General features: G+C 43.8%; 1 protein-coding gene and 1 long non-coding RNA gene across 9 annotated transcripts in view; one reads left to right on the top strand and one right to left on the bottom strand.

Annotated features, from left to right (window-relative positions):
* Window positions 1-14,841, bottom strand: part of LOC131504751 (BEN domain-containing protein 5) — a 1,495,810-nt gene that overhangs the window by 276,889 nt on the left and 1,204,080 nt on the right. The window lies entirely within an intron of this gene.
* LOC131504755 (uncharacterized) lies at window positions 5,964-7,841 on the top strand. Its single transcript, XR_009258140.1, has 3 exons — window positions 5,964-6,034; window positions 7,385-7,475; window positions 7,655-7,841. It is a non-coding gene; the product is annotated as an uncharacterized LOC131504755 (long non-coding RNA).

Genomic DNA, 14,841 nt, shown 5'->3' with positions numbered 1-14,841 from the left:
CGTGAGTTCGAGCCCCGCGTCGGGCTCTGTGCTGACCGCTCAGAGCCTGGAGCCTGTTTCAGATTCTGTGCTCCCTCTCTCTCTGACCCTCCCCCGTTCATGCTCTGTCTCTCTCTGTCTCAAAAATAAATAAACGTTAAAAAAATTTTTTTAAAGTGCTAGCATAATTCCCGGCACAGAGTTGGAGCATATAAACATTAGCTCTTCTTATTATTTCTTATTACCTCCTTTGTTCAGGCTGTTATCATCTACAACTCCACACTCCCCTCTGCTCCTTACTTCCCTCAACCTCTGACCATCCCTACAAGGTCTCCTGTCTGGTTTCTCTTCTCTGGGACCTCTTCTCCAATCCATTCTTTGTGCCATTGCCAGAATATTCGCTGTAAAAGTCATATTTGATCATGTGATTTGCAGACAAGAAACCCTGTCATGGTGCCCCATTGTTCATAGAATAAGCACTGCCCTTAGCTTTGCAATCAAGGTCCTCCATTCTCAGGGTCCCTGCATACTTCCCAACAGTCATGCAAAGAAAATTTTGCCCCCATTTTATTGCCTTGGAGTGTTTGAGTGAACATCCCAAGGACCTATATTTATTCATTGGGCCAGCTGAGATTTGTACCTGTCTTCTGAGCCCATAATGGTCTGTGCATTGGCCACACTGCCTCTCCCCACACTGACCATCCATGAACTGACAATGAGCATCAGATAAGCAGGAAAGGAAGAGTGCTGAGATGAGAAAGAGGGGCTGGTGTGGAGACATCACATTGGCCAACCTGACCAGGGAAGGCTTCCTGGAGAGGCTGGAGCTCTGAGGACCTGGAGGGGGCAGGATAGCAGGGGTGAGACTGGAGAAAATGCTGAAACTGCAATTTCAGAATGGTCTGGTGAGATGAAGTGAGATTCAAGTGTGAGTGGAAACATGTGCTTCAGATGCTGCTCTCTTCTTCTCCAACACTGGCGAACCCCAGGAAGCTCTGAGGTTGGGTTCTTGGTTTCAGTCACTGTTAGTGGGGTTGGAAGTACTACATTAGGTTGAAGGGCTTGCCAGGTCCTCTTTGTTATCCACAGATTAATGAACTCTAGGTTGGTTGGGGAGGGGAGGAGAGTCCCTTTCTCTTAACTTCTTTCCCTGCAGAAATACTGCCCAAATATCCATCCATTTGCTCAGCAAACCTTCCCAGACACCTGTGGGGCCCCAGGCAGGCCCCACACTGGAAATGCAGAAAACAATCACAGGTGTTTTTCGCTATAAAGTACTCATGATTTAGTGGGGAGAAAACCTCACATACAGTGACAATACTGTGTGAAAAGTGCTCTGGGGTCTAGGGTATGGAAAGCTAGGGAAATCTTCTCAGAGGTGATACCTGAGCAAGATTCAGAGTGAGCATATTCCTTCAAAAAGGTTACTTGGATTCATTTCCAAAGGTGAATTTGGGTTATTGCTTTTTGTGATTGTGACTGTAATTGCAGAACAATACATTCTTGCCTGGTGTCACACAGAGCTATTAGGACATGAAGGGTAGAACAGTGGTGTGGTAGACTCCCTGGTTTGGGGGCCCTAAAATGTATTTCCAAACACTCAGTGGAATTTCCCCAACCAAGGATAACATCATCACTTTCCAAGACTTCATAGCCTGGCAGAAAGTCTGCAGGTCGCATGAGAGGACAACGAGCGCTCTCTCTGGCTATATTCAGGACCCGGTGAGGTAATGTAAAAGGACAGTGGCCTGGGATGCAGGCTGCTCTGCCACCACTGACTTGCTGTGTGACACAGTATAGGTCCATGAACCACACTAAGCCTCAGTTGCCTCCTTCATCCAGTGGGGACAATATTACCTCGCCTGGTCACTAAATGGTAGCTACTGGTCCCAGGTCTCTCATTTCCAAGCTATATGTCCCTCTCTCTCAGCCTATTTCCCCATCTGTGAACAAGGCAGAATGGTGAGGCTGTGTGCAGGGAAAGAATGAGAGAATATTCTCCAAGGGCTGTTTAGCTTTGACATCCCATGCATAAAACAACAGCCAGATTGGACTGTTGCTTAATTCTATCCAAACTGCCAGATAGGCATTTGAATAAGTAATCTAATATATACATTTTTATTCTATTCAATATTCAGGTCGTCTCCTGGCTGGAATGAGTATTCAGAATGATGATTGCTTCGAAACATACCATTCCAAATACGAATGAGGATATTTTTGCAATATTCAGTTCAACAAGGATAGGGAGGTATGAGATTAGGTTCTGCAAATAATCACACATTTCACATCTTGGATGCCTATACACATACTTACTACATGTCTTTCTTCATAACCTTGGAAATGCAAATCCCTGTACTCTTAGAGGCTTCAGCAACCCTCCTGTGCTGTCAATTCCCATGTGAATACAGTAGAGCAAGGCAAAAAGATGTGACCTTTCACCTGGTGTTTGTTTGAGGCTCTGCTACAACATCCTCCCCATCCAATTAGCTGTGATCTGGTCCCCTCATGCTCCAGCAGGGACAGAGAGCTCACTACTTCTCAAAGCATCCAATCCCACCCATGGGCACCTTTGACTTGGGGAAATAGTCTCTCTAGTTGAGAAATCTGCCTACTTCTGGTGTTCCTACATCGATCCTTGTTCTGCCCTCAGATATTCTTGCAGAGATTGAAGGCAATGACACTATTCCTTTCACCAAGTCAGCCTTTTCCTGAACTGAATCCCTACTCCCTCCAACCAGAAAACTACTCTTCCTTTGTCCCCAGCACAAGACTCTATAGGGATGAGCCTAAGGACACCAAGAGCAAAGGTGAGCTCAAGATGTCCTGGTGAATTCCTTTTTGTCTGGCTTCCCACACCATTGAGTAAGAGAGAATGAAGCTTTTAAAGTAACAGGGAAAAGTAGCTGATTCTGAGGAATCTTTTGCCAAGGATTTTCAGGAAACAGAAAACATTGGGGTGCCAGGGTGGCTCAGTTGGTTAAGCATCTGACTTCGGCTCAGGTTATGATCACACAATTCGTGAGTTCGAGTCCCACATCGGGCTCTGTGCTGACAGCTCAGAGCCTGGAGCCTGCTTTGGATTCTATGTCTTCCTCTGCTTGTTCTCCACCCTTCCCCTGCTTGTTCTCTCTCTCTCTCAAAAATAAACAGAAAGAAAGAAAGAAAGAAAGAAAGAAAGAAAGAAAGAAAGAAAGAAAGAAAGAAAGAAACACCACTGGGGAAGGAAGATCTTGGATTACAGCATGAGTGTTACCCAGAAACTGTTTGCAACCAGCATGGCACCCACCTCAGAAGGTGTGTGTATGCAGGTGTGTGAAGTACAAGTGCTTACACAGTAAGCACCTACTCATCTACTCAGCTGTGCCCTGGTAGGGTCAGTACAGAATAAGTTGCTCACTTGGGCAATTGTCACATGTCTTCAAGATTCACTCAGTCATCACCTCTTCTGGGCAGCAGTCCCTGACAAGCCCTCTTAACCTTAACCAACCCTGCACCCCCATGAAGCTTTCTGCACTTTCCTCTATATTGTCCAGTTCTCTGCCGGTCTGTCCTCTTGGACAGTGGTACCTTCTCGAGGATGCTGACTGTGTCTGATTCGCCTTTGTCTCCCTGGGCCTGGCAAGGCATCGGTGCTTCATACATGTTGATTGCAGGAATGTTGTGTGGAAAGGTGTCTTAATCCTATTCCGGGGTTCTTACCACTGTCTCTGCTGCCGTGTTTCTCTTTCCTTACTTATAAGAGGCTAACGTGATACAAATTAAATAGAGTATAATCCTCACAAGATGTGGACATCTGTAGACGGAATCACTTGGATAAGCTCATGGTATCCACGCTTCTGAAAGTGCACCAGCCTTTCTGTGAGAGGTGGAAGTTGGGGTGGATAGTGCTATTTCTCTATCCTTCGTCTACCCTGAGCTGACTGTTCCCAGCCCTGATCTGCTGTCCTCCCCTGCCTGGCCCCTCTGGAGCAGCCATTCCTCTGGAGTTGACACTCACATTTTCCTTCTTTTCTGCCAAGTCACAGCTTTTGGATGCGCCCTATGCAGATGTGTAGAATTCTTGCACACATCTGCATATCAGAGGGGCAGGGAAAGTTGCTTGGCAAGAGGCCCTGGCTCAGCAGGAGTGCTCTGCTGGCAAGCCTCAGTTGTGAAAGGATCTCTCTCTGTGCTGTTCTTGGCCAAGGAACTCAGCCAGAGACTGGGCTGGTCAGGATTGGGCTTTGCCCTACCCAGGGAAGACCGCAATATGGTGCATTTCTGGGGGCACAGGAAATTGCAACATCTTAGTCTCCCCTGAGGAGATTAAGAAAATGAGTGGACAAGTCTTAGGGCAGAGAATGGGTGTCTCAGGCAATGGCACAAAAAGAAGGAAAATGCATTCATTTAGCTATTGATTTAATAAGAACAGCTCAACGACCCCATTTGTAGAGGGTCTGCTTTGTGCCAAGCAGTACAAGACAGTGAGTTATTAAATATGGGGGTCTGCTTCCATCTGAGACCTGCCACTTTCAAGGTCTGAGACCTGGGGTAAGTCCTTTAACCTGTTTTGGTATCAGTTTACACATCTGTAAAATGCAATGATAACTGTACCTGCTGCAAAAGGTTGAGGGGAGGATTAGATAAGATAAACTCAACAAAGCACTTAACAGAGCATGTGATACGTGTTTAGTAAACATCAGCTCTTTTTGAGTACTTTGTTTACTTTACATCTACTATGTGTCAGTCATCATACTGGGTACCCTAAATATTTTGTCATATTTATTTCCCACAGTAAACCTCCAAGACAGGTATTATTACCCCTGACCTGCAATCAACTAAACTGAGGCCTGGAGATGTTAAGATACTCCTGAAGGTCACACACCACATGAAAGGGCTGACAGATTTAACTTTCAAGGCCATGGGAAGCCAGATGCAAATGTCACTCAGGAGGCAGGGCCAGAGTTGGAGAGTCCCAGGGAAAGAAGGCCTAAGCCTGTATGTGGGCCAGGGTAGCAGAGGAAATCAGATTCTTGTCCAGAGTGGTTGGCAGCACAGCTGGAAATAATGTGCTGAATGTCAAATCTGATGGGTGAAGCAGAAGAAGAACAAGGAGAATGAATGGTGTGGATGGCAATCAGCAAAGGCAAGAAACAAGACAATATAGGTTCCTGGGAGGAGAGGAAGGCCATGGCCAGTGAGTCACGATAGAGGAGAGTGAGTGTGCCAGAGCTGGCTGGCCTGGGTTAGGCACTTTCCCTCCCTGGACCTGTAGAAAGGGGTAATAATTCTTAGGTCCCAGGGCTGAGGTAAGGACTAAATGAAGCACTGCACAGAAAGCTCTTTTCATAATGTTTGGAACCTGTGAAGTGTTTAACAAAGGATCTGGAAAAAAATATCCAGACTAGTATTTGGAGAATACATTTCAGAAAGAGTAAGAGAGGTCATTTTATTCATTCTTTAACAGTGAGGGTCCCAGCTTCAGTCTATTGTGAAGGATGGTTGGGGCCAGCTCTTGCAGAGGTCTGATCAAGGAAGATCCTTGGAGGCCTACATCAGCACAAAGGGGACATGTGCTAGCCCTGCTTTAGGGAAGGAGGAGGGTGACAGTGGGGTATATGACTGGTGGACCTGTGACTGAGTCCCAGGAAGAAAGGGTTGCAGGTAGAAGCTGTTTCTAAAAGGGCTACAGAGCTAGGAATATAGAGAGGGGGAAATGAACATTTTCCCAATTTTTGGACTGAAAAGCCTGCAGTTTCAGTTGCTGTAGTATTTCTTGTCCCGGAAGCTTGATATAAGCAGGAAATACCTTTGGTTGGTCATCAGATTTCTCCTGGTGGGTGTTGGGACTGACTAGGGTGGAGCACTCTCAATTACAGGAAGTAGGAAGTAGGGAACCTCATGGGCGGGGCTGAGCAGGAAAGAAGCAACACGGTAGATGGCATGTAAAGTGGAATGCATCCTTTGTGAGTTATGTGTGATGTCACTTTGAGACTTCCAGAAATAACTAAGCAAGACTTTGAAGGAGCCTGGAGTCCTGCATTGGCAGGAAGGGGCATAAGCCAGCAAATCACAGGTGAATACCATAAATGGGACCCCATTTGTGCCCACAGGCTGAGGTGGTCTGGGGACACATCATTACACACTTCACTCATAACCCAAATAGTTCCTAGGGGTCTGAGGTCATTTCTGAAGATAGGTATGCTTATATTTCTTTTATGTATTTCTTCCCTTACTTCTAACATCTTGATGGCTAATAAGTCTTCTTGTTGTAACCTTGCAATATCCCCCAAATTCACTTCCTCCCTATTTCTCCAACTTCATTCTCAGTGCATGAGGAATAGGGCCCACTTTTCAGTGATTGAGGGTGGTGGTAAGAGCTAATCTATGCCTATTATTATGTTAAATGCAGGAAATATAAGAAGCAATAGAGCACAGACTTTTTCCTTAAAGATTTATGAGCTGATTTCAACCATTCATCTGAAGACTCCTCAAAATTGTCAAAAACTGAATGAGTTCACTCACTCATTCATTTAATCAATGAACAAACATTCTCTGGGCACTCTGCCAGGATTGGTGCTAGCAGCTGGGGACACATGGCCCTTGGGTCCTAAGGCCTTAAGATCCTTATGATCTAGGGAGACAAATACACAATAAAGGGCTGTGCAGTTAAGCTGCACTGTTGACAGTGGCCAAGCTGAAAGAACAATGGAGATCATTTCTATGAATAGACATTCCTTAGGTCATTTGCCCAATAATTTCCTTTCCTCATCCTCTCCCTTGGAAGATGTGTCTGAATAATATGGGTAAGGGAGAGGGCCACTGGGGAGGCAGTGTGGAGTAAGGGAAGGAGCACAGGCCATGCAGCTAGATAGTCGTGGGTTTCAGTACACAGATCTGCCATTTGTTAGTTATCTGAACTTAGTCATTCACCTCTCTAAGTTTCAATTTTTTCATGTGTAAAAAGGGCATAATTTACATAAAGCATCTAGAATAGTCCTGGGTACATAATAGGTACTCAGTAAATGGAAGCCATTTTTATTTTATCCCAAATTTCAGGTTGTTAGTGTCAACAAATAAATGAACTTTACTATGATGAGCTATTGAAATTTTACAGTTTATCTGCCGACGGCTTAGCCCAACCTATACTGACCAACACAAATGGCTTAGATATGGCCTTGTCATGTTCACCCATCTAAGGCAACCAGTTGAGATCTGCTTACTCAGTTCATTTTATTTGTTTCTCTTTTAAATTCCAAGTCTTTAATTTGACCTTTGGAGGATTCTAGTTGGCAAAAGGTCCAAGTTTTCCCACAGGCTGACTGTCTGCTGTGCTTGGGCCCAGTCCCTACATATGGACTGGGACAATAATACTTGAAACTGATCCTTCAAGGAGGCCCTCTCTTTCCCTCCCCCTTTTCCTCAGCTCTCTGTAAAGCATCAAGAATAAACAAGAGCACATGTGGCAGGAGCATTCCTCTCTCTATGGCTGTGTTCCAACAGATGGGACACAAGAGGTAACCCTCTGGAGCCCTGATTATCAGCAGACTGGGGATAGGCAATGGGGGATAGAGATGGTGGGTAGATGGAGGAAAGCTCAAGTTATTCAGGTCAAAACTGTCTGTGCTATGGAGTCCAAGAGCTGAGAGGGGCTTCTAAGACCACTTGACACTGACACATAATTTTTCTGTGACAGATTGGGGAAGAGAGGCATCTAGAGGTATCTACAGCCACCAGCCCTCTAGTGACAAAGCGAGAACCTCAGACTCAAGTCTCCAACATTCCAGTCTGTGCCTTCTTCATGTTCCTGGGCAGCTTTGTTCAAGCATCTATAATGGCTTCCTATTTCTAACTGTACCAAATTAAAATGTTCTTGTCTGGCACTTAGGGTCTATGAGATCTGATCCTCACTGTACCTTTCTAGCTTTCTTTCAAACTCAACAGACAACTTGGACTGGTACTTCCTGATCTTGAAAATTTGATCCAAATTTTCCTCTATGCTGTTTAAATCTCCCTTTTCTCTGGTTTCTGTTCTGGGATCCCTGGTTCTTACTAAGTGTCTTCTTGGTTCTGTCCTGTCCTGACCACTTTGGTCTCTGGCTGAGGATCAGCCTTCTTCATTACAATGCCATTTGGAGGCTCATTTAGAAGGGCACATTATGCTGTGTCAGATGAGGCGCTGGGGAGTGGGTGGGACCTGATGTTAGAGACTTCTACTAGCAGAGTTGACTCAGCAGTGTCCAGGGCATGGCTATCTCTGACACCTGAGAACAGATGCCAAGAAGGTCTGAAATGAAAGACAAGGAGCCTTCAGCAAAGGCTAATATATGAGAGATGATCTGGAAGCTCAGGCAGGAAGGTAAACTGAGGAAAGTCTGTCTGGAAGTGAGGGTAGCATGGGCAAGGAAAGTGGTGAGAGGCTACTATCTGAAGCTCAGTCAGAAAATAAGTGTGGGTCCTCTTGTGTTGCTGGGACCTTGTAGGAGAGGAATTGCTTTTGAGGGCATTAAAATGGAGAGATGTTTCAAAGGGATGAGTTAGGACAGAAGAGGGGTTTCCCAAGGCTAAGAGTTGCCCAGAGGAAGCTACAAAGTGGAGTCAGGGATGGGAATGTACATGATACCATGGGGGAAGAGGTTGGGTGTGATTTTAGAATGAATAGCAATTTTGGTGGCTATAGGCTATAATGAACAGAAGTAAGAGGTAGGTTAGGAGGTTCATCTTAATTTACAATAAGGACTCTGGATCAGACATTCCTTTTTATTTCCTCCCTCCTGGGTAATACTACACTGGACCAGACATATTCATCATTTCTCAATTTATTCATTCATCAAACACTCCCTGCTCTGTGCCAGATCTTGGGTTAGAAACCGGGGAAACAAAGTGAATCATACACATTCTCTGCCATCAAGGATTTTGTTTCTTGGGAAAAAACATTCACATAAACTCAAAAATAATATGGAGTGGTAAGTACTGTGAGAGGCAGAAGCCAAGGGGCAGTGGAAGCAGAGAGGAGGAATCTGACCCAGCCTGGAGGCAGAGTAGGGATAGGAGGATAAAAGCTTCCAGAAGAAGGTAATGTCAGCTGAGGGATAAAGAGAATTAGATATGTAAAGAAGAGATAGTGTCAGATTGTTGTAGAGAGACACAGGCAGGCTTGGGAGATGACCTGGCAGAAAACCAAACTAAAATAAAAATAAAAACAAAAACCCCTCAGTTCACAAGCAGAGTTCAGTGATGATAAGACTGAGCAGATAGTTCTCAGATGTCTAGATCAACAAGCACATGGCATTGGGAAGATCTGGACTCTTGGCTGTGGTTCAAGAGAAGAGAGAAGAGATTATAGGACCCAAAGAAGAGATTCTAGGCCCCATTTAAAGGAAGCCAAGGTTTGATGGCAGAAGCTTCTTGTATTATCTCATTTACTCTTTACCAGATTCACAATCTGGTTTCCAGGGTTTGGGACCAAAACTCCAGTTAAGAATAAGATTCTGTTTTACTTCTGATGGGTCAGACTTTGTGTATTTCCCTCCCTTGGAGGCTTGGTGGGAAGGAATGACTGATCATGGAGCAGAACTGGGAGAAAAAGGTGTGTCCTAGCACTAGAGTTACTACCCTTCCTTGTGAGGACTTCTTTGCTCCTTTCCCTCTGGGTCTAACAGGGACACTGTGGGCAGCTTTTTCTAGAAGCCAAGCTCAGGGCACTAAAGGAATCAGAGGAGGACTTTCTTTCTAGAAAACTTGAGCCTCACAAGCTTGGGATAAAAGAACTCACACTTCAGTTCAGTTCATCTCAGGAGAGTTCTGCACTGAGATTTGGAGCCAAAGTCCCAGGTAAGAATACCTAACTTGTCCTTCGTTATGAATATATTTCCTCAGGGAGAGTTGGCTGTGATGAGGTTGGACATGTATATTTTGAGTCCCCTGGGGAAATGCTACCATAATATTATCTCAGCAACACCTTCAGCAATATTGTTGTCTATTAGTGTCCACCAAAGACTGATTATCTCCAGTTCCCTGCCAACCTCCTCCTTGGGACTTAGAATCTCTTAGCTCTTCTCTTGAACCCCAGCTAAGAGTCTAGACTTTCTTGATGCCATTTGTGTCCTAGTATGGATAACTAAGAACTACCTGCTTGATTTTTCTCCATCACTGAGATCTGCCAGTTTGCTGCTCTTATTGGGGCTCCAGATGCAGAACACTTTAATGATGATGGTGATTTCCCAAACAGCCAGGTAGAGAGTACTTGACCTCTTGTTTGATTACATTCCTCCTTTCCCTTTTCCTCCACTCCTGAAAAGACTGTGAGCTGAGTCAAAGACAGTTGACCAGGGTGGGTGAATTACCAAGGTAACAGCAATAATGGCCATTTGTAGAGCACTGTGGCATACTAGAAAAAACGTCAACTGGAGTCAAACAGAATAAATTTTGAATCTGTGCTTGGCTACTTACAAGCTGAGTGGCTTTCAACAAGTCACTTCACCCTCCTCAGACTCAGTTTCCACATTTGTAAAGGTAAGGGTAGTAATTCTACCAGATAAGACCTTTGCGAGAATAAATTGTATTTAATTCCTTAAGGGCTGAGTCCATAGCTATATTCTTCCTTGTACCCTCAGTAATTACAAAGCAGCTGTCATACAATAGGTGAATAATAAGTGGTAGCAGTTATTAATATTTATTTGAGAAAGAATATATTCTGAACAGCCAGGTAAATCAATAAAAGGGAGGAAAAAAAAGGAAAGAATCATCTTGTTGTTCACTGTATGGACCTAGAAATCACAGAGGCAGATGGGTTAAGAGTTCAAGGCGGTTCTAATTACAACACTAATATTATTAGCTGTTAATCATCTGCCTGTTGCTATCATCTCTGCTCAGAGTCAGATATGCCCTTTCTTTCTTTCTTTAAAGCAAATACTGGTTCTCTAAGACATCTTTAATATAATTAATATATTTCATTACCTCTGTTCTGGCATTAGCTGCTCAAACTAAATAAAACATGGGTAGGTTTCAGCCACTCAGTTGAAGAGTGTGGTGTGTGTATATGGTGGGGAGGGAGAGAGAAAGAAAGAGACAGAGAAAATAAGAAACAGAATGAGAGGGAGGGAGAGAGAGAGAGAGAAAGGGAGAGAGGATGTGGTCAGTTCTGTTGGTTTATGGAATTTGCTATGTTAAATGCTTTGGCAGGGTAGCAGTGGTTGGGTACTGGGGAGTTTGTGTATAAGTTAAGCAATGGGGGTAACCTTTGAAAGAGTTGCTTTTTGGGTGGCCAGGTGAAATTTGAAGTGCCTTGACCAAATCTGAGACCACCCCTTTGTGGCTGAACAACCAGATTTCACTCTGCCAAGTCAATCTTAAAAAAGAGCTTAAATAGAACGGTGGAGGGGCCTGAACTTCACATTCAGGCCTTTGTGGGAATGAGATAATGATTTTTTCTCTGTTGCATGAGGTGTAATAGTGTCTTAAGTATCTTTTAACCATATGACCACCCAGGTAGGAAACTGCAGAGAAGGCAATGTGTTCCACCTTTGCTAGGCTGTTACTCCAAGGTTTAGGGATCAGCATTCATTTCCCTAATGGGTTCTGAGAGCTGGTCCTTCTAATCAATAAGCATGAAACCTCCGGCACTTTTGGACTTTTGCACCGTGGAAGATGTTTCTTCATGCATGCGTGCATTCATTCCACAAATATTTGAACACCAACTATATGCCCAACAGAGAGATTAATAAAATATGGTTGTCAGTAAAGAGCCTACAGTCTAATGAAAGAAAAAAGACATTGTAATATAGCGTGATACTTGCCAAGATGGAGGTTTAGGCAAATCCTGCTACAGGAATACAGATGTGCCTAATATGCCCGGGAAAGGAGGGGCTCAGGGAATGCCCTCAGAGGTCCTAAGGATGAAGAGGAATTAACCAGACCAGCAGGTGTGAGGGAAATCATTTGAGGCAGTGGGACCAGCATATGCAAAAGCCTGGAAATGAGAGAGAACTTGATCTATTCTAAGAATTACAAATGCTTGGGAATAGTTTGAGCACAGAGAGAAAACTGAGTGGCAGATAGAAAAACTGAGGCTGGAAAGGTATATGCCCAAGTGCTTTCTTGGTAGCTAGCGACTAGCATCCCTCCTCACCTCGCCCTCAACATATATGTGACATTTTGAATGCCACTTTTTCCTGCCTCTAAGGTTTCTTGGTCACCTGGGATAGTGTTCTGTTAAGTTTAGGAGCTCTCAACCTGTCCACTTAAAGGGAATTTATTTGACTTGACCAACTTCCAGAATCAAATGAAATAGTGGATATAAAGAACTCAAAGTATTCCAATCACTCCATAGAGTCAGACCTGGTTTATTACCCATATTTGCCATTTAGGGCTATGTGAACTTGGGAAGGTTAACTTCCCTGAACTTCAGTTTCTTCATTTATCAAATGAGTATGAATATTGAGAGTATTCAACAAAATAATTTGCTATCATTCTATTTGTAAACTGAAGCGTGCTGCCTCAGTGAAAGGGTCTATTAGTAATAATTAAGATTCATCTCTAATTCACCACGACCCCTATTCCACTTATGCATATATCTGGATCAAGTTCTTCTCTTTCCTACACTGCTCAGCTTGGGCTCTCCCACCAGCTGTGGTCAGCTAGAATCCCAGCTGACCAAACTGACTGGCTCTCTGCTGCCCCCACCTGTCTAGAGCCAGGATCCCACCAGAGTCTAGGACCAGAAGCCCAGCTTGGGGTTGTTTGGGCCTCCCTTTCACATTCCTGATAGGGCAGGAACAGAGAGGACAGCACCCAGGTGCCAACCTCAGCCCATAATCCTTCCCAGTGTGTGTTTATGTGTATTTGAAGAGGCACCTGTGAGATGTAGGCCCATTTTGGGTGGGTAGCAGGCAAGAGGCCAAGACATTCCTTTTCTGTCCAGAGCCTAGGTGACTTCTTGAGCACCTGACAGTCTACAGCTACACCAGGAATGTTCCAGAGATTAGGCCAAATTCATATCTGAGAGGCAGATTTGGAAAGGACATCATCCTTCTTCAGAAGCAAATGATTTCACCAGCTCCATCTTCCAGCTGTGCAAATTGGTTAATTACAAGGGCTGTAATTTGCAATCAATATTATCTCCTTGGCATCTACTTCACTGAAGGCAAATATTTATGGCCACATTTGAGAAAGGGCACATTGTCTTAATCAGGGGACATAAACTGAACACTGGGATAAGTGACTCTTTCAGCACTGATGTCAGTTTTTGCTTTTTTCTCTAAGATTTGGGGGAGAAAACACAGGCAGATCCTAGATCAAGGCTCTGATTTTCACTGGATAAAAAAACCACAGGCACCGATCCCAAGGAACACATTCTAAACACAGAGAAATGCTTTATGCACAAAGATGTCTGTCATAGAATTTTTAAAAATATAATGGTGAAAAACAGTAACTTAAATATTCAATAGCAAGGTGTAAATAAGTTGTTATGCATTCACTTAATGAAATTTTATCCTGCCATTGTGAATAATGGTAATAAAGGGGTGCTTGGGAAGCTCCGCTGGTTGAGCAACTGAGTCTTAATTTCGGCTCAGGTCATGATCCCAAGATTGTGGGATCAAGCCCCGCGTCAGGCTCTGTGTTGAACATGGAACCTACTTGAGATTCTCTCTCTCTCTCCTTCTGCTCCTCTCCCCCACTCACACTACCTCTCTAAAAAAAAAAAAAAAGAAGAAGAAGAATGGTAATAAAGAACTACATTATGATGTTAAAACAAGCAAACAAACAAAAAGGACAAGAAACAAAATGAGGTAGGTGTTCAACATCTTCTTAAGACTATGCACAGAAAAAAAGCCTGGAAGGAAATACATCAGTATGGCAGTGGTGGTAGTCCTTGAGCATGTCACCTATTTTTTCTTACATATTTTTTGAATGAACATGTTAATTTTATAATTAAAAAATCATTTTAAAAGGCAAGCAGAGGAATGGTTGATCATACTGGCAACTTCACGAAGTCACTGTATTCCACATCCTGGAGTGAGGAAGCCAACTTCCATTGTGGAAATATATTTTCACTTGGTCAGGACATAAGTATGATGACTCCATATGGCAGGCCCCACTACCAAATGCTTATCTTTGCCTTCAAGCCTTCATGAAATAACTGGGAAAGGTCAGCCTTCCTACTACGTCAAAGAGCTTAATATGGAGTGCTAGGGGAGCATACAACAGGCTCCTAAATCAGCCTGAATGGTCTGTGAGGACTTCCTGGAGGTGTTAACATTCAAAATAGATTCTGTAGGATATGGAGGCAGAGAAACAGAGAAAGAACATTTGAAACAAAGAAAACAGGTTAAAAAAGGTATGTGACAGAACCCGTTTGGGGAATGGTACTTCATTGTGGTCGAAATGCTGGGTGCACAGGAAAAGAGTAATATAAAGGGTCCTCAGGCCAGATTCTGAAGGGCCTTGGATGCCAATATAAATCAGCCCTTCTCTAAGAAAGGATGGAGAGATGAGGGTTTATCCTGAGGGCAATAAGGAGCCATTAAAAGAGTTAAGCAGGGACAGGAATTGGTCTGAACTGTGCACCAAGAATGTCTCTCTGGCTGCATTATGAACATGGGAACACATGTGGAGGATAGATTTGTGGGGGACAGAGGTAGAGATTGAAGGTAGAGAGACCAATGTGGGGACTACAGAAGTAGTTCTGGTTAAAGATATAAAAGTGTGAGCCAAGGAATGCTAGACTTACAAGAGCTCTTAGAAATCTTCTAGTCTCATGCCTGCATCTGACATTGAAAAAAAAAAGCATGTTTTTGGATGAGTTTAACATTTCAATCAATAGACCAAGTAAAGCAGATTGTTTTCCCTAATGTGGGTGGGCCTTATCTAATCATTTGAAGG

The sequence above is a fragment of the Neofelis nebulosa genome, chromosome 2, assembly GCF_028018385.1.
Source record: "Neofelis nebulosa isolate mNeoNeb1 chromosome 2, mNeoNeb1.pri, whole genome shotgun sequence".
NCBI classification, from domain to species: Eukaryota; Metazoa; Chordata; class Mammalia; order Carnivora; family Felidae; genus Neofelis; species Neofelis nebulosa.
Note: the sequence above shows the minus strand (reverse complement) of the source record. Positions and strands in the feature narration are given on the sequence as shown.